The 24,796-nt window shown below is 42.5% G+C and overlaps 1 long non-coding RNA gene across 1 annotated transcript; it reads left to right on the forward strand.

Annotated features, from left to right (window-relative positions):
• The first annotated feature begins 4,094 nt into the window (after positions 1-4,094).
• Positions 4,095-24,796, forward strand: LOC147017976 (uncharacterized). Its single transcript, XR_015062781.1, has 3 exons — positions 4,095-4,216; positions 24,087-24,179; positions 24,293-24,796. It is a non-coding gene; the product is annotated as an uncharacterized LOC147017976 (long non-coding RNA).

Below are 24,796 nucleotides of genomic sequence, written 5' to 3' on the forward strand. Positions count from 1 at the left end.
CCGTATGCACCATTAATGCATACACCAAATAAGCTGGTTACCCAACCAACTTATAGATGTATTCAGGAGCTGAAATTCACTCTCAAGTTACAATATGAAGTTTGTGCCTCTCAAAATTAACTGCCTTATGCAGTAATCACCTATCACTGTGTATTTCCATAAGCCATGCCATTACTATTCATTATTTGCATCAACGATTTGGATAATGGGGTAAAGAGCAAGCTTTCCAAATTTGCAGATGAAACAATGCTTGGAGGTGAGGTGGATAGCAGAAAAGGTGGTGATCAGATTCAGGAAAGTATTGATACTTGCATCGATTGGACAAAAGATTGGCAGATGGAATTTAACCTGAGCAAGTGTAAGGTGTTGGGGATGGGAAAGAACAATGGAAATAGAGATTACAGGATGCCAGTGGTAATTGTGGAGCAACAGAAGGATCTGGGGGTCATAATAGAAAGGTGAGGTAACAGGCAGCACAGTGCCAGGCAGCGATAGGTAAAGCAAATCGGGTTTTAGGTTTTATTCGGAGGGGGATCAATTATAAATCAAAAGAGGTGGTATTAACATTGTACAGGAATTTAGTGAGGGCCACATCAAGAATATTGTGTGCAGTTTTGGTCACCACATTTCCGGAAGGACATGGATGCCATCTATATATTAATACTGAAGGACCAATTTTGTGCTCCTCCTCGCCGTCGCGTCACGTTTTTCTCGGTACTGTGACATGGACTGAAAAAAACTTCGTACCTGTAAGAGTGCATCGCACATAGTGGGAATAGTCAACTTTCAACTCTGAAGCAGAATAAACACTTTTCGTTGAGGTGGGGGCGGGGGATGAAGAGACGGGGGCAGGGAGGGAAGAAGCGGGGGGCAAGGTAAGCAAATTTTTGGGCGGAGGTAAGCAAATTGAAAGCGGGAAACGGGGGGAAATGGGGCGGGGGATGAGTGGGCAGGGGCTGGGGTGGATTAGGTGGGGTTGAGTGTGAGAGAGTGGACAGGGGTGCGGGGGCCTGGGGGCAAGTTGGGCGGGGAATCAAGAGATGGGGGGGGTCGGGGAGTGAAGAGGCGGGGGTAAGCAAATTGAAGGTGGGGGGGGAATGGGGCAGGGACGGTGTATGAGTAGGCGGAGGCAAGCATGCCCTGTCCAGTCCATGTCCCTAAAGTGTGGGTGAGCTGGTGAGGGTGGTTGAATGAACGGAATCCGTCTGTGACGGGGCTTCGGCCAGCAGAGAGGGTTCAGCGCAGGGCTACTAGATTGATTCCAGGCCGAGCTAGACTCAGCTATGAGGAGCAGATGAAGGAGACAGGGCTTTATACACTAGAAAGAAGGCGGTTATGAGGAGATATGATAGAGATGTTTAAGATAATGAAGGGTATAGATAAAATAAGTGCAGATGAATTATTCAACAGAGTAGACAGTGATAGGACCAGGGGCCATAGTCTGAGAGTAAAGAAGAGGAGTGTTAAGATGGTAGTAAGGCAGGGGACTTAAACTCAGAGAGTAGTTAATGCATGGAATGGCCTCCCTGGAAAAGTAGTGGCAGCAGAAAAAGTAGATAAGTTTAAATTAGAATTAGATAGGTACCTGGAAGTTCTGAAAATAGAGGGGTATAGGGATGTGGATAAGACTCGTAGGTCATTTGAGCATTGATGGGTGATTGTATACATGTATAAGGAGTGTTGTTTGTGGGGGTCTTGTCAAGGGGTGGGGGTTGTGTCGGATCTCATCTCTTAACCAATCGAGGCACTGAGCTTTCTCCTATGGAGTCACCATTTTCTTTTATATTAAACCACCAGACCTGAAAGAAAGAAAACTTTATGAGTTTCTTTGTCTTATAAAATAAAGAGCATCGTTATATCATTTGTGGTACTAAATATATTAACAACCAAAGTTGTCTTGGTCTTTCTGGAACACCCTGTGCTATCCAGGGTGCCCTGAACCTGCTGTTTTGTATGGGTTACTGCACATGCATGGTGAGCATCCTGGGGTGGTTTGCATCATTTCAAAAGTATCGTATTGGGGAGAAGTCCAATTTGCATCCGTTTCGAGTCTGGGGGGTCAGTGGTTCAAACCACGGCCGAGTCATACCAAAGACTTTCATTATGGTATACTGCCGTTTCTTCGCTTGATGTAAGCATTTAAAATGATAGAGCATGGAATATTCCTACTGGTTGGTATTGATGGGGAGGAGAAAATTTCTCCTGGGGAAATGTCCCTCTGGGTACAGTGAGAAAGATACATTGTTGTGACATCACTGGTACTCAGAGTATCTTGGGAAGTGACTGCACTTTCCCCAAACTAATTGGCTGTGCTTGTCTCGTCTAAGAGTCCTGTGTTGTATCGTCTTTATGTTCATACGTGAGAGATGTGTGAGTGGCAGCTCCATTACGAGCTTAGATCTTGTATATTAAAAAAAACTCCTTCCGTAGAGGCGGACCTAGACATTCTAGCCCAGGTGGCTCGAACGTCCACCCATCGGAAAGAGAAGATCCAATCGAGGTCATCTTGAATAACCTCTGGAGCTGGCTCTGGCAAAGGCCTGGCTCGAGTTCCCTGGCCTTCTCACCAGTCTCGTGGGTCTGATACCGGATTGCAGGCTTCATATGCAGCCAGTACAGACCTACCTTCTACATCACTACTGCATTCAAGGGGATCCCCTGAACCTATCCGCCCTCCTGCAGGAGCGAAACAGCTCTTCATATTTTGGGGCAGCCAACAGCCTCTCCTGGTGGGAAAGCTGTTCATGCTACATCTGCCTTTAGTGGTCGTGACAACATATGTCTCCAAGAAGGGCTGTAAGGCACACTGTCAAGGCAATCTTTTTGTCTGGCAAGTGGACCCCTCTAGAATCTCTCGCTCACATCAACATGCGAGAGTTGATGGCTGCTGGGCTGGCTCTTCAGGGATTTCTAGATGTTGTGAAAGGGCATTCTGCACTGATCAACACAGGACTTCATGGTTGAAACAGCAGATAAGTTTAAATTATAATTAGATAGGTACCTGGAAGTTATGGAGATAGAGGGTTTAGTTGGTTAGGGTTAGGGTTACGGAGTGCTGTTGATGGGGGTCTCGTCAAGGGATGTTGTGTGGTTGATGTTGTATGTTTTTCACCAAGCCCATGCCCCCTCCCCTGAGGGGAAGAAAAGGAAAAAAAACAATACACAAACTACAAAAAATAATAATAATAATAATAATAATAATAATAATAATACAAAAACGACAAAAACTATTTTTTAAATATATATTTCATTAATTAAAAACATTTTTTGCATTTCCTTCCTTGGATCTTGTATAGATGGGTTGGTGTGGTGTTCACGCAAACATGATGGGCTGAATGGCCTCCACCTGTGTTGGATTTCCTTGTTATTACATGGTCCAATTACCGGGTGTAGTGGCGTACGCCTGTAATCCGGCTACTTTGGAGGCTTGGGTTGGAGGATCGCTTGAGGACGGGAGCTCTGCACTGGGCCATGCTATGAGAGGGTGTAGAGCAGCTTGGAATCATGGCGAAACCCAATCCTTATCCCTGTGTCGTAAGAGGCGACCAGGGTTTCGTCAGGAAGGGCATCCGGCGTAAAACCTATGCCAAATCAGTATGCGGATCATAATGGATGATCCGCTGTGGCGACCTGTGGCGACCCCTAACGGGAGCAGCGGAAAGACGAACAACAACAACATGGTCCAATTGATGATCCAGAAGGAATTACACGTTGCTGTCCCGGTTGTCGAAATGACCTTCTCGCTGTGATTCAAACACAAGGAAAAGCTGGATGGTAATGGAACACACCCCAGCACTGGCAGAGGTGTGTTAAGTTAAGTTTTTTTTATTTTCTAAAAAAAAATTTGTGTGCGAGTACGTAGATGAGTCTCGTTGGAAGAGCTAAACGTTTCTTGTGGAGCACTCTCCAAGTGGCTTAAGCACTCAAACAAGCAGTCCAAAGAAACCGTTGATAAGCAACAGCTGGCTTACCAAGCGCAAACAAGCCAATTGGTAATGGGACACACCCCAGGTGTGCTCAATGAAAGACCTTTTTCTGGTTCTGCAATTAGTGTAACGAAAAAAGTAAATTTCAGGTGATTTTCAACCCTTTTGCCTTTTGTTGAGCTATTTTTTTTTCTTTTGAACACTGCTGGGGTCATTTTCTGTCATCTCCAGGACAGGTGCTTTGACACTCTTCTGATTTTAAATACCACAGAATTCCGTCATGTGCATGGGTGAGGGGTTGTTTTGTGATTGTGCAATAATGAACATTATGAACACGAGGAATTATTCAAACTTTATTGTGATTATTGTTGCATTGGCATGCATTAAATGTAGTTATTATCCACTTGCTTTCTCGACTCACCTTACCCACCAATTTTGTAATAGTTCCGTCTAGTTAAACATCAGAGGAAAACATTTTTTAAATCGATTCATTACCTGACTGCTTTATTTCCTTGATATGGAACATTTCCTTTGTGCTGTATGTTTTCACCACCCACAAGTTAATATTTTGTCAACAAAGTGAGACCCCACCCTCGGGGGTGGGGAGTCTCGAAAGATTGTGAACCACAATTGGTCATGTGGGGCCCCATGCTATCTGGGGGGCCCATGCAATTGCAGGGGTTTCATGGCTCTCATGCCACCTCTGCCCAGGGCCCACATTGAGTTTGGGGTCCCTGGGCATGGGCCCTGCGTCCCCGTGAGTTAATCCACCAATGGCTGGGATATTTTACTATTTATCTATCGAATGCAGTTGATGGTCGTGTTCTCTCGTGTTGTCTCCGTCTCTCTCATAAACCGTTGTTAATGAGAACCTGTAGCCATCAGGGAATAGGAATTCTGTTTTACATTGATAATCGGCCTATATACCTGTTATCCAGGAAAATTGGATTCATGCCTTAAATCACCATTAAAAGTGTGATGCTTGTCACGGTTCGCTCAGTCATTTTAACAAGCGGGTTCACCATCATCATGTGGTCTTAACTACCAACTCACACGCAAATTTTGGGGAGATGCCGGACCTCTCACTCCCTCCCTGCCCAACGGGAGCATGTTATGATAACCAGCGACAATAATTAGGACTAGAGTAGAGATAAAAAATCTTAAACAGCAAAGTCGTGGCAGATTGTAGCCCTCAAATAATGGAGAGGCATAAAATATTTACCTTTACACTTTTACTTATTTTCTACAAGGGTGTACCAACTCAAAGGGTTAATAATTAAATACACATGAAACCAGCCAATAATTAGCCATGAAACCAGCCAATAATAATAATAGTCCCCATTCTTTAAAATAAAGTAGAAATAAAAATCGGGGGATATTGTAATTGGCTCCATCTGTATGTCTGTCCATCACACTATCCCCTCCTAAATAAACGGTTCTGCAGAAATTCACCAAACTTGGTAGTTATGATCACCACATTGGCAAGAAGGTGGAAGAGCAGCATCATTTTTGGTCCAACCCCTTGGGGCTCGAGGGTGGGGTGAAAAGGTCAAATAATAAAAAAATTAAATTACGGGCACATTTTAAAGCATTTTTTAATGAAACTTTGTATATGCAATAAACATTGGGGACGCATGAAATATGTAACGATTTTTTGGTGTTAAACCCTGGTGCATGAACCAGGGCATGGGGACTTAGGGTCACAGGGGGTCAAAACAGAATAATTTTTAAACTCAAAATTTGATATTTGGTCATTCCTTGTGGAACTTTTGTTTTAAGTGGGAAGTGTGAGGATTTGCAATGGAACGCCATCAACTTCGTTCTATTTATTGTCATTATTATTATTATCAAACATCATATTAAGAAATAAAGTCCTTAAACGGACAAATGTATATAACTAATATAAATCGTCGGTTTAATTCATTCAGTCACCAAAAGGTCACTCATCAGAATGAGCAACATATAATCAGACATTATAATATGAAGGAAATCGAAGGGTTACATATTTGAAAGAAAGTACTTAAGTTTTGGGGTTTTTTTTAACAGAGACGAACCTTATGCTTTATGTGGTATAGAAAACCATATTTATTAAAAAACTAAAAAACTAAATGAAAAACGAAGCAGCACGACAATCGTATTTCAAATAAACTTCATTTGTAAACATATTTCTGGTCGAAAAATACTTTGCGTAGAATGATAAAGTTTACAAGAAGTAGAGCGATAAAGTTTGCAAAACTGTCTTAAAAATCGATGTATAAGAGTTTTCGGCCCTACCAGAACGGAACGTGATGTTCTTGATGAAAAAGATAACAGCACAATAACCATGAATGTTAATTGAGGAGAAACTGGTGTTGAATCCCTATGTCATTTTCTGAAATCCTCAGGTTTTTATTTGTGTGGAGATTAGCCCAGATGAAACAAGAAACACCAATTTATTTAGCCGTCTTTTGCCAATTTTCCTTAAGCGTTGTGAAATGATAACTATAGCTTAAATTATATTACAGGTTGACAAGAATCAATTTTTTCGTTTTCTGAAAATGTCACAAGTTAGCAATAAAAAAAACAACTTCAAAAAGGTGTCCTCATCAAGTTCCATGCTGTGCAGATTCTACAGCCAGCAGATGGCACCATTTGCTAAGGAAACAAGGAGCCACGTCTCTGTACAGTTATAGTTATGAGGATACCAAATGATCCATGATTTCCAAGGGAATGATGTCATCCACCTTCAAAGACACCATAACTGAAAAGGCATCAACACACATATGTGATGTATTTATTTTCAATTCTCCATAATCGATGGACTTCTGCCATTGAGAACCAACAAAACGCAATAGTAAAGAACATCGTTTACTGTATCAAATCCATTGTTAATACTTCCAATTGAATCTCATCATCATTTTGCCAATCATTTTCCAACTACTGAAGAAACTGATAATGATCCTGAGGAGAGGAGAAGTCAGCAAAGGCCTTCTGGCAGCTACATATCCATTGAGGTTGTTTTGCACTGAAGTGTACAGCTTTTATTGTTCTTGAAGAAATGCCAACACACATACTTTCAGGTAGATAATTCACAACACCTTTACTGGATTGTCGTTTATCACATACAGCACAAACCCTGTGATACTCTGTTCTGTATGTTCTGTTCTTGCACTTGGCAGCTTTGCTGCCAGGTAGCTATCATTTCTTGGAAGCACAGCTTTGTCACTGATGCTGTGCCCCTCTACCAGTACACTGGTACTCATTTCACCAACCTCAGAAGAATGACCATGAGCAGGCTGAGTCAACCCCACCTGGTGTTAATTCAGCAGCCAACAGGACCCGAAGATCCTCAGTCAGACACCCTAACCACGAAACCAACAACAGGCTTATCCCTGAGATACTTAAACATTACTTTTGGAGAGTTTGGGCTTTCGTCCTCTATCCTTTCTATTGTCAACACTCAACATTGCCAGTTTTGCGTATGATCCTCAGTCATACATATGGATGGGCTGTAATCTGCCACATGGAGTTGCTTTCACTGGGTAAGAGTTTGATTTATATATACTTGTCATGTGACATTTCCTTCACAAGAATTACCACACAACAATGATGTCACCACTTACAGTTTTATTATCTTTCTGCAGGTGTGGCAATTTCTCCATACAGTGATTCATATTCTGGAAAAAATGAACAGAATATATACTTTATCTGTGTTTCACATTAATCGATTATGAAAAGGCCTAAAACAATGTGAAAAACAAATGCTGTCATAAAGCTCTACATCACTTAAATGCCAACTCCAGTTACATCTGAGCTGTACAATGGTGGACCAGTGACCTTGAAACTGCACAAAAACAATGGCAAGGTCAAGATCGAGAGATAAACAGAGAGACATGATCTCACCAAAATTGTTCACTACATGCAATGTAGTTCCAACAGCTAAATTAGGAAAAGAGAGGAATAAGTGTCTGTTGAGAGAGTTCAAACCATCCACAAGTCACAGATGACATTGTTTTAACTGTTTGCGTATTGTTGGCCATGATTGTGGTCTTACAGGAATGTGGTGTTGGCCACAATCTTGACCCGTGTCATTGTTCAAAAATCTGTATTGTTTGATCCTATTTGACGGCATGTTGGAATATTCAGCATGGCCTTCAATGATTGGTTCCAAATGTATTACGTACAAGCTTGTTTGTAATTCAAAATGATATTTTGGTCTTTTGGTCAAAATAGTCTTTTGGTCAAAATGAATTCTCGCTTGTGGAGTGTGGATTTATTTGAATTTTTAAAAAAGGTGACATCAAGAGGGCGTGAGTGATTTTAGCCCTTAGAACCCTCGAGACACACACACACACACACACACACACACACACACACACACACACACACACACACACACACACACACACACACACACACACACACAAGCATTTAAAGGCCATTTTCCCTGCTAAAGCAGGGGTTAGCCTTGCGGGCCCCATGACAATCTTCTCCACTTTACCCTGTTTTCTGCATCTCCCCTTCTTAATCCCCTTGCCCACATTTCCTCTTCCACCACATTTAGCCAAGTTTTTCTCGGTCTTCCCCGTCCTCTACTTCCGACTACACTCATTTCCAACACTCCTCTCACCCAGTCACTTTCATCCTTCCTCAACACATGACCCAACCATCTCAACCTGTTTCTCTTCACAACCTCCATCACAGACTCTATTCCAATCATCTTCCGCAAGTCATCATTTGTCTTCCTCTCTCTCAACGATACTCCACACATCCACCGAACCATTCGCATTTCCACCCTTTCCAGCCTTTGTTGCTGCTCCATGTTCAGTACCCATGTCTCACTCCCATAAATCATCATACTCCTCACACATGTAGCATACACCTTTCCCTTCAGCTTCAACGACACTCCCCTCTGTCAGCACGCCACTCAGTTCCCGAAACTTCTTCATGCACATCTCACTCCAGCAACCGTCGAAGAGTCTGATCCACCTTCTCCATTCAGCATGTCTCCGAGATAGCAAAATGTTTTCACCCCTTCCAGCTTCACACCATCTCCAAGATCCAACTCAACAATTCCTTCATCTGCTGCTCCCTCGACGCACACCTTACACTTGAATGTAGCTGCCACACTGGTTAATGACCCTCTCACCCCACTACATTTTCGATGAACCCATTCAGCACACATTGTACACTGAATGGAGTTCACTCCGACACCCTTCCTGCACACAGCACACGGCCATTTCCCAGTCCTTTCCACCTCACCACATGCTTTACCACTTGCCATCACCTTCGTCTTTCCGATATTCACCTTCAAACCTTTTGCCTCCATACATTCCTTCCACTTGTTCATCTTCTCCTTCAGTCCATCCATACTCTCTGCAATCAACACCAGATGATCTGCATACAGCAGCTCCCACGGTAAACCCTCTACCCTCCGAGCCAGCACCTCCATCACAACTACAAATAGAAGTGGACTTCGTATCGACCCCTGGTGCACTCCTACCCTCACCTCAAACTCACCACTGTTCCCATCCTTCGACTTACAGCTGTGCGTGCTCTGCCGTACATGGCCATCACTACTCTGATCAACCATTCCTCCACTCCTAACTTCCTCAATGCCCATGCCATTACTTCGCGTGGGACCCTATCAAATGATTTCTCCAGATCAACAAACCCAAAAAACAACTTCTTCCTCTTCTCCATGTACTTCTCCTGCAACTGCCTTACAATAAAAATTGCATCTGTCGTTCCTCTTCCTGGCATAAATCCAAACTGCATTTCGTCAATCTTTACCTTCTTCCTTATCCTCTTCTCCAACACCCGCTCCAATAACTTTATTGCTCTATAGGAGCCACAGTCCAGAGGGTCACCTTTCCCCTTGTACAGAGGGACGAGGGTACTCAGTTCCCAATCCACTGGAATGCGGCCTTCTTTCACCACCAGATTACAGATCTCTGTCATTCTCTTCACACCCCAACTTCCCGCTGCCTTCAACATATCTCCCACAACTCCCGTCGGCCCTCCTGCTTTTCTACTCTTCATTGCTCTTATAGCTTCCTCAACTTCCTTCTCAGTTATCTTCTCTGCTGGTCCTAAAACTGGGTTACTCTCGATGTTTCTATCCCATTCATTTTCTACATTCAACAGCCTTTCCATATATCTCTTCCATCTTCCTTTAATTCCATCTGAATCCACAACAATTTGTCCCACTTCATCCTTCAAGCAACTCACCCCCGTCACATCAAATCTCTCTCTCGCTATCTGCTTTGCGATCCTGAATACCGCTCTCTTACCCTCTTCCGAATCCAAGCGTTCTCCAAACATTTTCCTATGGGCCTCCTGCGCCTTTGCTACCTCTTTCTTTGCAGCCTTCTTGGCTTCCTTATAGCTTTCATGTGCAGCCTCTTCTTCCACCGTATCCTTTGCCTTTTGCCATTCCTTGAACTTCTTCCTCTTCTCTTCAATCGTCTTTCCAACTTCATCATCCCACCACCATGTTTTCGAGTGCCTCGGTGGTCCTTTTGTCCATCCACATACCTCACCAACGGCTCCCAATAGACTATCTTTCATTGACATCCAACCACTTTCAAGCTCAACCACATCATCTTCAACCATACTCAGCCTCTCTCTTAATGCTTCCTTCACTGTCGTCTCTTTCAACCTCCACACCTTTATCCTCGGTTGGTACTTCACCCGCCGAATTCTCCACGCACCTTTCACCCTTATATCGCAGACAACCAGGTGGTGCTGCGAAACAGTCTCCTCCCCTGGGATCACCTTTGTGTCCCGGAGGTTTCCCCTATCTCGCTGACGCACCATCAGGTAGTCAATGGTTGTCGTCAACCCACCTGACGTGTATGTAATAAGCTTATTATTCGCTTTCTGGAATTGAGTATTACAGAGCAACAAATCAGCTCCATCAGCAAACTCCAAGATCCTTTCACCTTCTCCATTTCTCACACCATATCCATAACCCCCATGGACTCCCTCAAAACCGTCTGGACTCCTTCCCACATGTCCATTCAAGTCTCCTCCAACCACAACAACTTCCTCATCTTTCACATTTTCCATCAACTTCTCCATCGCACACCAGAACATGTTCTTCTCTTCATCGCTTCGACCGATCTGCGGGGCATATCCCGAGATGACGTTCACCAAGAGATTTCCGATCACAATTCTCACCATCATCAACCTTTCACTCACTCTAGTCACACTCACTACACTGTCTACAAACTCCTCAGAAAACATGACACCAACACCATGCACGCCTTCCGGGCACCCTTGCCGCATAAACTTGTACTTCTGCCCCTGCCTTCCCTTCACCATTCTCACACCACTTCCCTTCCACCGTGTCTCCTGCACACAACATATGTCCACTCTTCTTCTGACCAATGTTTCAACCACTTCTCCAGATCTTCCTGTCATTGTCCCTACATTCCATGTACCAAACCTCAGAAACCGATCTCCACGTGGGGCATCAGACGATTGGTCATCATAAATGGAAAAATTTCCTCCCTTGCTTCGATCGGGTTCCCCACCTTGAGTTTTAACGAGAGGGGGTGAGGACCCCCACGGGGTACTTCGGGCTGTACCCTGCCCATCAGTTGTACTCATCATGGTTACCTTTTGAGGCGATGTTTTTATGGCCGGATGCCCTTCCTGACGCCAACCCTTTTAGTCGCCTTTTACGACACGCAGGGATACGGTGTACCTATTCTGACCGGGGTACACACCGGGAGTCAGAACCCTTGAGAAGTCAATAAAATAAAACTTTGAACCCTTTAAAAACCTATGTAATTACCCTTTGGCACTACACTTTAGAATGCTTGAGAATTACCCTTTAGAACCCTCTAAAACTCCCCAAAATTATTACACTTTCAAATTTTTTAAATTTTATTCAGGGTCTACCAAAAGTCCTGACTGTATTTGCATTGTATATTGTGTTGAAGGCAATATACTAAATGTTTGTTTTTCTGTTTCATGGATAAGTGGACACTTCAACAGAGGGCACTGATTGTGGAACTCAACTACCAAAATGGATGCAGTGTTGTGTGTGCACAGTGTGAATTCCAAAGAACACGTGATGCAAGAATAGCACCAACAGTCAAAGCCATAAGGAGATGGGTGACAGCATTCCGACAGATTGCTTCAATGGCAGATACAAAATGCTCAGGTCATGGAGAGGGCAGAGGGTGCAAGACCAGAAATGAGGCAGAAGACAGTAGAGACCATTGACCTTTTGGCAATGGTGAAGTGATAGGCCCATTGACTCAGGTTCATTATGAGAGATTCCAATGATCTTAAAAGTCTTGGTTTCCACGATGACAAGCTGGGCAAGATGTGAGGCAGGGTAGCTAGGCCAGAGGGGAGAGCCATGGATGAAAGCCTTTTAGGTGGATAAGAGCTGAGGCATGCCAAGGAAGGACTTTGCACTATGGTGGATGCTCAGTCAATGCCTGGCTTTGGAGCAAACTTGGAAATGTGGCTTGCCCAAGAGAGATCATGGCTGAGAGCAAAACCAAATAGTTTGAGTGACTGAACCTCTGAGATGGTTTTTGAGAAAGTACCGAGATGGGAGGGTTTGCAGAATGGTCCTTTCGGAGAGAGATACAGGCAGAGAGAGAGAGAGAGAGAGAGAGAGAGAGAGAGAGAGAGAGAGAGAGAGAGAGATATTGGGCAGAGAAAGAGGGGGGGTATGGAGGGAGAGAGGGGGTGGAGGTCGAAAGAGAAGGAAGGAGAGGGGGTGGGCGAGGAAATGAGCAGGGGGGGGCAGTGGAAGCAAAGGTGCCTGGCACCAAGTGGTCTCTCCTCCCACCTGCCCCCTCTCTCCTCCCTCCTCCTTCATGCGTCCTGCCACCACACCACCTCCCTCTGTCCAGACTCCCACCACTTCCACATGACAGGTGGTAGCTTGTTTGTTTATAAGTTATGAATTGTGAGAAAATGATTTCAAAGGTGTATCATGGTTAAAAAACAATGTGATCCTATAAAGTTTAGTCTTGATTAACCTTGGGAGCTCAGAAGAGTAGCGTAACAAATAACCAAACAATGTTTCATTCACTTTTATAGAGAAGATACCATTGCTCAAAATTCCTAATGAAATTAACATCCAAAATGAAAGCAAATCACACAAAAAGGGGAAATAATGCGATTTTGTTTCAAAAAATAAATAAATAAATTGCACCTCACGATATCATAGGCCCTGTACCTTGTACTTTGATACATAGACCGGTTATCGCAAAGGAGAATAGGATGTACTCTTTGTTGTGTTTAGGAAAGTGACAGAGTGTGCAGTAGTGTGGAGTAGCACAAGTGATTGAACAAAAACACACACACACACACACACACACACACACACACACACGGGGGGGGGGAGAGGGGAAGCTTGGTTCATGAGTCGTGGTCCCTTGCTGTGGTTAAGCTGGATGCTTTGAGACATGAGATGGCTCCATTGGTGGTCGCATGAATAAGGACGCAAATTGGTCCTGGATCCTAATTGCTTGCTGTGGTTAAGCTGGATGCTTCGGGGCTGGGGGGTTGTGGCAGGCTCTGTTGGGTACGGCATGGTTTGGGAGACGACTTGGTCCAATAATTCATGTTTCGTTGCTGTGGTGAAGACGGATGCTTCAGGACCGGGAAGGGCTCCGTTCGGCCTTGGGAACTTGCAGGGTGTGGTGGTGGCTCGTTGCAGTGGCACGTGCACACGCGTGTGCATGGGTCATGGTTTGCACGTGTACGATTGTGATTTGTATACATGTTCTGCTTGTTATTATGAACACACATGTTGTATGTGGCATATTGCACTTGTTTACACACATGCTTTGTGTGACATTGCACATGTTATAAAATATAAACACACATATTATGTGTCACATTTTGCACATGTTCTATATGACATAATAATAGCATGTTATGTGTGACATGTTGCACATGTTGTATACACATGTTATACGTGACATGTCGCACATGTGTTTAATACTACATACACAAATATTACACAGAAACACACTCAAACACACAAATGGAGATGGATATTTTAAGACCTTGTAGGTTTCCACTCCATCTCCTGAAACCCACCCATGTGTGGAGGTAACAGTCAACAACAACTTTCATGTGTCGGTCATCAATATCACACAGCAAGTTGTTCTCGTTTTCAGCTTGAATAGCTTCATTGGTGAGATCCTATTGCTTGCAGCGGGAGTGAAAATGATGCATCACATCGTCAAGGTGCTCTTGGTGCAGGTGGAGCAGTTCTGTGGTCTCACAAAACAGCAGGATAGTAACAAACAAACTTCTCATGCTTACTGGCCTTTGTGCATTTGCACACTTATATATATATATCTCTCTCTCTCTCTCTCTCTCTCTCTCTCTCTCTCTCTCTCTCTCTCTCTCTCTCTCTCTCTCTCTCTCTCTCTCTCTCTCTCTCTCTCTCTCTCTCTCTCTCTCTCTCTCTCTCTCTCTCTCTCTCTCTCTCTCTCTCTCTCTCTCTCTCTCTCTCTCTCTCTCTCTCTCTCTCTCTCTCTCTCTCTCTCTCTCTCTCTCTCTCTCTCTCTCTCTCTCTCTCTCTCTCTCTCTCTCTCTCTCTCTCTCTCTCTCTCTCTCTCTCTCTCTCTCTCTCTCTCTCTCTCTCTCTCTCTCTCTCTCTCTCTCTCTCTCTCTCTCTCTCTCTCTCTCTCTCTCTCTCTCTCTCTCTCTCTCTCTCTCTCTCTCTCTCTCTCTCTCTCTCTCTCTCTCTCTCTCTCTCTCTCTCTCTCTCTCTCTCTCTCTCTCTCTCTCTCTCTCTCTCTCTCTCTCTCTCTCTCTCTCTCTCTCTCTCTCTCTCTCTCTCTCTCTCTCTCTCTCTCTCTCTCTCTCTCTCTCTCTCTCTCTCTCTCTCTCTCTCTCTCTCTCTCTCTCTCTCTCTCTCTCTCTCTCTCTCTCTCTCTCTCTCTCTCTCTCTCTCTCTCTCTCTCTCTCTCTCTCTCTCTCTCTCTCTCTCTCTCTCTCTCTCTCTCTCTCTCTCTCTCTCTCTCTCTCTCTCTCTCTCTCTCTCTCTCTCTCTCTCTCTCTCTCTCTCTCTCTCTCTCTCTCTCTCTCTCTCTCTCTCTCTCTCTCTCTCTCTCTCTCTCTCTCTCTCTCTCTCTCTCTCTCTCTCTCTCTCTCTCTCTCTCTCTCTCTCTCTCTCTCTCTCTCTCTCTCTCTCTCTCTCTCTCTCTCTCTCTCTCTCTCTCTCTCTCTCTCTCTCTCTCCCTCTCTCTCTCCCTCTCTCTCTCCCTCTCTCTCTCCCTCTCTCTCTCCCTCTCTCTCTCCCTCTCTCTCTCCCTCCCTCCACAAAGGCCAGTAAGCATGAGAAGTTTGTTTGTTACTATCCTGCTGTTTTGTGAGACCACAGAACTGCTGTGGTCTTAATGTGTATTAAACACATGTGCGACATGTCACGTATAACATGTGTATACAACATGTGCAATATGTCACACATAACATGCTATTATTATGTCATATAGAACATGTGCAAAATGTGACACATAATATGTGTGTTTATATTTTATAACATGTGCAATGTCACACAAAGCATGTGTGTAAACAAGTGCAATATGCCACATACAACATGTGTGTTCATAATAACAAGCAGAACATGTATACAAATCACAATCGTACACGTGCAAACCATGACCCATGCACACGCGTGTGCACGTGCCACTGCAACGAGCCACCACCACACCCTGCAAGTTCCCAAGGCCGAACGGAGCCCTTCCCGGTCCTGAAGCATCCGTCTTCACCACAGCAACGAAACATGAATTATTGGACCAAGTCGTCTCCCAAACCATGCCGTACCCAACAGAGCCTGCCACAACCCCCCAGCCCCGAAGCATCCAGCTTAACCACAGCAAGCAATTAGGATCCAGGACCAATTTGCGTCCTTATTCATGCGACCACCAATGGAGCCATCTCATGTCTCAAAGCATCCAGCTTAACCACAGCAAGGGACCACGACTCATGAACCAAGCTTCCCCCCCCCCCGTGTGTGTGTGTGTGTGTGTGTGTGTGTGTGTGTGTGTGTGTGTGTGTGTGTGTGTGTGTGTTTGTGTGTTTTTGTTCAATCACTTGTGCTACTCCACACTACTGCACACTCTGTCACTTTCCTAAACACAACAAAGAGTACATCCTATTCTCCTTAGCGATAACCGGTCTATGTATCAAAGTACAAGGTACAGGGCCTATGATATCGTGAGGTGCAATTTATTTATTTATTTTTTGAAACAAAATCGCATTATTTCCCCTTTTTGTGTGATTTGCTTTCATTTTGGATGTTAATTTCATTAGGAATTTTGAGCAATGGTATCTTCTCTATAAAAGTGAATGAAACATTGTTTGGTTATTTGTTATGCTACTCTTCTGAGCTCCCAAGGTTAATCAAGACTAAACTTTATAGGATCACATTGTTTTTTAACCATGATACACCTTTGAAATCATTTTCTCACAATTCATAACTTATAAACAAACAAGCTACCACCTGTCATGTGGAAGTGGTGGGAGTCTGGACAGAGGGAGGTGGTGTGGTGGCAGGACGCATGAAGGAGGAGGGAGGAGAGAGGGGGCAGGTGGGAGGAGAGACCACTTGGTGCCAGGCACCTTTGCTTCCACTGCCCCCCCCTGCTCATTTCCTCACCCACCCCCTCTCCTTCCTTCTCTTTCGACCTCCACCCCCTCTCTCCCTCCATACCCCCCTCTTTCTCTGCCCAATATATCTCTCTCTCTCTCTCTCTCTCTCTCTCTCTCTCTCTCTCTCTCTCTCTCTCTCTCTCTCTCTCTCTCTCTCTCTCTCTCTCTCTCTCTCTCTCTCTCTCTCTCTCTCTCTCTCTCTCTCTCTCTCCTTCTTTCCCTTCCCCTCTCCCTCTCTTAACCCCCCCTCTCTCTGCTTACCCCCTCTCCCTCTCACTCCCTACTCCCAACCCACCCTCCCCACCCTCTCTCTCTACTCCCAACACCTCCGCCCCTCTCTCTCCCTCTACCCCACCCTCTCTCTCCCACCCCCCTTCGTAATTCCATCAATGAAGCGATAGGTGGCATTTGCTCATTTAAAATAAATCACAAATCTCCATTTCAAACAGCAGAGAAATACTGTCGATTTTGCTTCAGTTCAGGGCTAAAGAAAGACAATATTGATACTGATTTCCTCAAAAACCTCCAATAAGGTAAAATGTGTTTGTAGCTTGCTGTATGTAAACAGTTACAGTAAGGTGGTGATGTACATGTAGTTTGTAATGTAGTTTGTGATATATAATATAATTCACAGGCAGACTTTGTCATGACGAACTTTAAAAAGAGATCACTTCCTGTGTGTACTACAGTACGACATTCAGATGTCTAATACTGTGTTATACATATCCAAAAGCCATATTTGATACTTTTCTATAAGAATTGCTTTCTGCTTTGATCCATCAACCACATATTAGAAGTGAGATTAACAGCATATCTTTCTGTCTTCAAAACCACACTGATATGACTAAATATTAATGCCAATAAATGCACCAACTCCAATAAAGTAGGATGTGTGTTTGATTGATTGTCTTATTGCATATGTGTACAATCATCAATATTTGTTACCCTGGTCAAGATGTAATGCATGCTATACAACACATGTACCTCATCCTCTGATGAATATAAAGGGAAAAGGAATGAGTGGTGGACTGGTGGTGCTATTTTTTTTACATGTCAGAATTGCATGTGCAACTTTACTCACAGCCAAAATGTAACTGGCCACGTGTGTGTGTGTGTGTGTGTGTGTGTGTGTGTGTGTGTGTGTGTGTGTGTGTGTGTGTGTGTGTGTGTGTGTGTGTGTGTGTGTGTGTGTGTGTGTGTGTGTGTGTGTGTGTGTGTGTCACTGTTGGGGGGTTGGTTGGGGGGGGATCACCCCTTTGGGTACTATGCTAGTACAAGCTAAAATCCACACTACTTAATGAAAAACACACATTTCTGCATTAGAATAGTGACTTCTAACAAAAGGAGTGCAAAACTTGCTCAGAACAAGCATTTGTGTGAAAAAAAAAATGCTTCAATTAAGCAAATAAGACTGTTTTTGCATGGATAAGGTTACTAGTATAAAATGTGTTGTTTTGTTAAGCTAAAACACACACTGTTTGATGAAAAACGCGTTTCTGCATTTGTATGATAATTTGGAGCAAAATTGCGTGAAAAATGTGCTCAGAATAAGGTTTTGTGTTTGAAAAGTCTCTAGTCGAAACTGTTTGATTTATCAAAAAGTTGTGAATGGTGTTACGGATCAGTATCTTACTATAATTCACAGTCCGTCCATCTGTCTGTTCCCAGGTACCGCAAAAAGGGCTGAACAGATCGCAACCATTTTTTGGGTGTGTAATCCTGGGACCCCTTCGAGTAAAATAGGCATTGACATGACCCCCTTGACAGCTCCCATAGGAAGCGGGTGCTTCTTGTAAAAAATAATTGTACAATTGCATTATTTCATCAGAGAATTATTATGCAGTAAATGATAGGTAATTAAGTTAAGTCCAGTCTCAGGCGAAAATCCATACCAAAAATAATTTCCGCACCAAATAACAAATACAAAAAATGAGCATCAAAATTATTCTGATAGGTTTTGCGTGTTGGTACCCCAGTAGCTTTGAATGCATCCATGCACTTGGTGTGATAACATCGTCATTTGCAACCATGTCATGCCCCGCACCCTGTAAACGGAACAAACCATCTTGCCGGTTCAGCTGTTGTGCTTTCTCAATTGAAATTATTTTTGGTGTGGTTTGCTAATTTTACCTGAAGGTCAGATAGTGTAATGGAATCTAGGACAAAAAAGACAGGTTACTGTAACTTCAACATGACAATAATTTGACCTCACAGACCTTGTCTTACCCTAGAGGTATTGGCTTCGAATTAGAGGAACCAATACTTGTATCTGTGGGGGGGGGGGGTTATGGGATTTGCCAAGCTGCTTTTTCTGCGCTGGCATGCAACTTTTATTCCTGGTGTTGGCTTAATGGTTAGGGTGTTGGGCTTGGGATCCCAGGATCCGGAGTTCAAATCCCACTCAGCTGTTGAATTAATACCAGGTGGGGTTGACTCTGCCTGTCATCCTTCCGAGGTCGGCAAAATGAATGCAGCTTTCTGGTATACTGTGTGGGAGTGGCGACCCATCCAGGATTGTGCCCAATAGCCAGGGAGACTGCTGAGGTAGCACCAACGCTCTGCACAGAGTATGGTCCCAATGGATATATGGATATATGGATGCAACTCTGAGGATGAGTGTAGGTATTTCTACATTCTGGATGCCACTTTGGCTGTTTCCAGTCAAACCTGTCATTCTGTTCAATATTAGATGAAAGTCTGTCACAGAGTCAGCCAGAGAGCTCAAAGCTGACTTGAGTGTATTTACTGACTGGGACTAATATCCTATACAGTTTTTTTTTAATTGTCCTGACATATGACACACAGAGTATATTGTCCCTTTATCAGTCTTTAAAGTCTTCGAATTGCTTGTCTTTCGGTCGATGCCAACCGCTGCTCTCTGGGGCCACTTTGTGTCATGTTGGTCAGCCATGTTTCCTTTTCACATCTGCAGATGGGCAACCCTGAAAAAAACACGGGAGAGATTTACTCATAAGTATTCCACTGATCCAGTTTTGTACATTAAAAACTCATTTCCTCTGTAATATAATGTTTTGGGGAATTGGGCAATGCAGATATACTGTATGAATGCTTAATTACCTGGAGAAAATGGGCGTTTTTGCCTTTTTGAAGAATGACCGTCTTCCACTTGTTGATGATTAAATATTTTAAGAAACAATTTAACATGGGTGGGTTTGAATACTTCGTAGGATCTCTATTATAAACATTGCAGTCAAAAATTTTCTTTTTAATCCAATTTCAAAGCTAAAATTGCAAAATATTTGACGAGTTTTCTGATTTTAAGCATTCGTCAAATTTGGTGACCTTTTGACATCGGGTGACCGACATATTGATCTGATTTTCATTTTATATGTTATCTTATGGACAGTTCAAGACAAACATTTTGAGTGGTAATTTGTTAGTATATCTTTTTTTGTCTGTGCAAAGCTATGACTATTTTTTTTAATTTCTCCTACCCCTAATTTCTGGGCCTCAAAATTATTACGATGATGCAACTTTAAAGCTAATTTTTCAACTTTGTGCAAAACATTTGGCAGAGAAATCTATTCTAGCATGATTCCAGGACGTTCCCCCAAAGAGATGAGGGGGCACTGACCTTTTACAGCACAAAGTCCCTACTTTCCGAAAAAAAAAATGGGGTTTTGCCCCCTGGGTATGTAGATTATGAAAAATTATGAGAAGGCCCCATCAGTATAAAACAGCCTTAATCATTTTGTCTGTACGAACCATGGTCAGGTTTTATTTTTAATAGAGACTTAGTTGCGTCGAGAGAGCAAAGACAGAGAATGTTTAATAAACACAGTGAGAGAGTTCGTGGTAGTTTCAAAAGAGTTTTGTTGATGCCAAACATTGTAACGTAGATTCAGGTAAAAACAGTTTGCAGAGCTACACAGTCTCGAGATGGAAAATGTAATACCTCCAGGCAGGCCATCGTGTAAATACTCCCCACTAAAACTGCGCTGAATACGGAGTTTTGTCAGATGTCTTGGTAAATGTTTAGAGCTCACCGATTACTCTGAACACAGAAAAGTTATTTATTCCAAATTGAAAACATTGCAGCAAAACCATTTATAGTCATTGGAAATATTTTGGTTTGTGTGCTCTTCATGTTGATTTTATCTGCATCTGTACTCTTTGCTTATAAACATAATATAGTGAACTGCCTTTCTGGTTACATGCTCGTTTTGGTGTGTTGTCGCTGACCAATGTAGCTACCGTAGTCCCGGAGGGATTATCGGTGTAGCTCAAAAAAAAAAAACTGGCACAAATTTATAAAAGTACCACGGATAAAATACTGAAATCATGTGTAAGACATCACAGTCATTCTCCTCATGGAATAATTTTGAAAAAGCTTTATTTCACCGATCTTCATATGATCACATATCAAGCTCTGATAAGGACAGTTAAATTGTTTTAGACAATTTACAAGGGCTATCCCAAAAAGTAATGGCTCCTGTTTTATTCATTGATAATTGGTTGTTTTTTATCACAACATACAGTATTTACAGACATGTATCGACTATAAAACATCATATGCATTATACATGTCTAAGTTTGGAAAATTTATGAGGGCCATCCAAAAAGTAATGTCCTCTGTTGTTACTTTTCCATAAAATATAACGACATTAGTTGACAATGGACAAACACAGGTGCTTTCTGAGATTTAAGCCTGGGCTCCCTCACCATGAGGCCGGAGTTCAGATGGGAATACGAGCAGGCAAACATTTTACAAAGTCTTCCATTTAAACTAAGGCTGAGGCAGCATGTTTTATGAAGAACGTGACCTTGGCAGAAAAAAAAAGATTTGAGTAACTGCCAACCTCAGTGAATAAAGACGAGTGCCATTGAAAATCAAAAGAAAATAATGTAGAAAACTGGCCGAGGTACAAATCTTATCTATTCTCGCTTTTCAATATATTCCCAGTAAATCCTTAACGTCTGCAATTATGATTGATAAACTGAGTCAAACTGATAAACATTTTCTCTAATGGATGGCAATATTACTAATGAGGTGAATAAGCTGTGAACCCAACAGGATGACTGCGTATAATTAATTGTCATTCAATTGGGAATTGGAACCAGATGATAGCCAGACAACTCAGAGGCGAGACAACAGCTGACCCATACTGTCAGTCGTGTTGGAATTTGAGACGATTGAGGCACCAAATGCCTTTTTCTGATGTCTAAGTTTGCTTCCAATTCCCAGTTGGTGCACTGGTGAATTTCTTGTGAGATATTCTTCGACAAGACCACATTTCAATGTCTGATAATAATGATGATAATATATTCTGAATAACGCCAATGAACAAACAGTTTTGCCAAGAGGACTTGCGACAATTTTTGGTGCAGAGGGAAAGCTTAGGACGTTCAAATTCAAAATAATTACATCATCAAAACTACATTTATTGCGATGACCAAACAAAAACAAAACAGGCCCAAACAAAACATCATGGGGACAGTTTCAGTACGTCACAAATGAGTGCAATCTTAAACAAAGACGAAGGAATGCTAAATCGTGCAATCTGACGTTCAGGCAAAATACGCCACAGGGCAAAGGCCATGTCTGTTATGAATTACTTGCTCATCATGGCATGTATTGTTTGCACAGTCTTTTCCTTTCTCCTCAATATGTTGCACAAACACTTGATGGAGAACAGAGTAAATATAGCAGTAAAATGAGCAAGGAATTATACAAAAGACAAATGCTCAAAATATCAAATGCCTTTTCAAGATACACTTCATTGCTATTCAAGCAAATATATATATATATATATATATATATATATATATATATATATATATATATATACATATAAATATATATATACACACACACACACACACACACACACACACACACACACACACACACACACACACACAGTGACTGTCACACCACATGTGGTAATAGGAGAAAGAGGTCTCCACGTCTGCCAGGTTAATTTGGAGTGTAGCGGCAATGAAAAAACAAAAAACTACGGCAAATTTGCCTGACAGAATTGGCTGAGCAAGCACTCAAGTGATTCCCTTTAAAAGCATCTTACATGCCCAAACTGCCCATCTAAAGAGTTAAGTTTACAATTCCCTATGCACGATGCAGCCCTGTCCCAATGAGCACACACAAGTTTTCCTTTACAGGGAAAATGATGAGGGAGGGAGAAAGAATAATATCACTGTGGAAAAGCAGTGATCAGGACCAACAAATTAATTATAAATGCCCCAGTGTGCCCTCGAGATCTTGAAGGCTTAAACAAATATCTTGACACATGCACTAGATAAGAGAATAGATGAGACAGAGAAAGAGAAACCTGTTCCACAGATGAGGTGGTGGTCTTCGTTCAGCCCGGCGTGTCTCCTCAGCCACCATCACTGCAAACAAACCCCCACGCCACAAGCCATACCATAATCCAGCGCACACCACAAACAATACTGTATCAGGCAGGCACCACTACACAACAGACAGGAACCACAAATGACAGAGGAAGCCGATAAAACAAAAATCAAGAACAAAGCATCAGGGAAGCTCATAACAATTACAGTGTGAGGGAATCTCTAAATTTCTGCAGAATGTACTGGAAAGCCTTCGGTGCATGTCCATTGACTAAGGTGGCCTATCAGGTATGGATTGTGGATTGATGGCTGGTGCTAATTAGTGGGCCAAGTCCATGAAATTCCACATCATGCATGGTCCATTAGGTGTGTCCACCATCTCCCCAGTTAGGCCACCCTCCCGGCTCTCCACATGCAATGCTTCCAAAATCAGCCTGTGTCGTTTGTTAGATGTAGTGTTTAAGACATGGGTCCCATCAAAGTCAAATTTATGGCCAGACTACAAGCAATGATGTGCTATGGCTGACTATGTCATTATTCCAAGCCTAATTGCTCTATCTTGTTCATCTAATCGTTGTTCCAAATTCCTTTCAGTTTCACCAACGTATAATTGTTCACAGTCTTTGCATGATCATCATGCAAACATATACATATAACTTCCTGTAACAACCATTATGCTCGTCCACAGGCCAAGCAACTCAATACAATCCTAACTTTGCTGTGAAATTCCTCCATCGAACTCCACAATCGTAACAATATTGTTGGTTCCTTTTTTTCATTTGCACTTTGATATTTTGTTTTGATGGTATAAGTGAGCACTGTTTTTGTTGTCAATGCTTATTCATTAAAAAAAACAAAAGCACATTTTAGATTTGATAATAGAGTTTTATTAACTCAATGACCCCTTTTTAGGTCATGAGAGTAACAAAACAATTGATGCCTGGATACACATAAAATAAAATGTATCTTTAAGAATGACTCGGCTTCCAAAACTCCTTTATTCCAGCAAATCAATTAACAAGTTTTTAGAACCTGGATAAGAATGCTACCAATAAACCTCACCACATTAATAAGCTGACCAACATGACCTACATTTAATAACTCATTCATTTTATGCACCAAGGGATTTTCCGAACAATGATGATGCAAATTGTCCATATAAATTTAAACACCACACTAACTTGTGCTCTACTGCTAATTGTCTTGCAGGTAATCCACATATGTGCAATCATCAAGTGTCCCAGCATGAGGTCATCTATTAGTATGTCGTTTCAGACAATATCCAGAAGAGGATACAGTGAGGTGCCCCACCCCCTTCTCTGAGGAAATGAAATACAGATTCCCTAATTCATAGATTTCAATTAGATTTTAAATATGTAACTTCTCTCCCCACTCCCACTTGTCCCCCTTCACAGAATATGTCCAGAGCCGTCAAGTTATCGCTGTCTATGTAGTTGCACTAGCAGTACATTTTTTGAGTTTGTTTTACTGACATCGATTCCACTGTCCTCTCACTCTCATGACTTCTCTTTTTTAAACTCCAATTCTCCTCTGTCATCTTTGTTTGTTTGTTATCATCACACATGCTTTATCTGTGGCTTCTAAAATAAATCCTTGTTATAAAGAAATGATTATAATTAGAGGGAGAAAGGATTAAAGAGGGAATTCAGTAATGATGTAGAAAATGAGCTTTTCAATAATTGAGTGAATATGGAATGTGACTGTAAAAAAAAAAAATATATATATATATATATAAAACGCAGATTATGAAATGAGCAGTAACAAGATTAAATATGGAGGAAAGTTGCAAAAATGAGGTGACTCGCAGCATGTTTGGTGTGAAATGGGATTTTCCCGACCTATGTGTCTGAGTCGTATTGAGAAACTAAGAAGATTTTCTTGGATAACTGCATATGTGA

The sequence above is a fragment of the Eptatretus burgeri genome, chromosome 10, assembly GCF_056783735.1.
Source record: "Eptatretus burgeri isolate ZD-2024b chromosome 10, Ebu_testis_v1, whole genome shotgun sequence".
Classification (NCBI taxonomy): domain Eukaryota; kingdom Metazoa; phylum Chordata; class Myxini; order Myxiniformes; family Myxinidae; genus Eptatretus; species Eptatretus burgeri.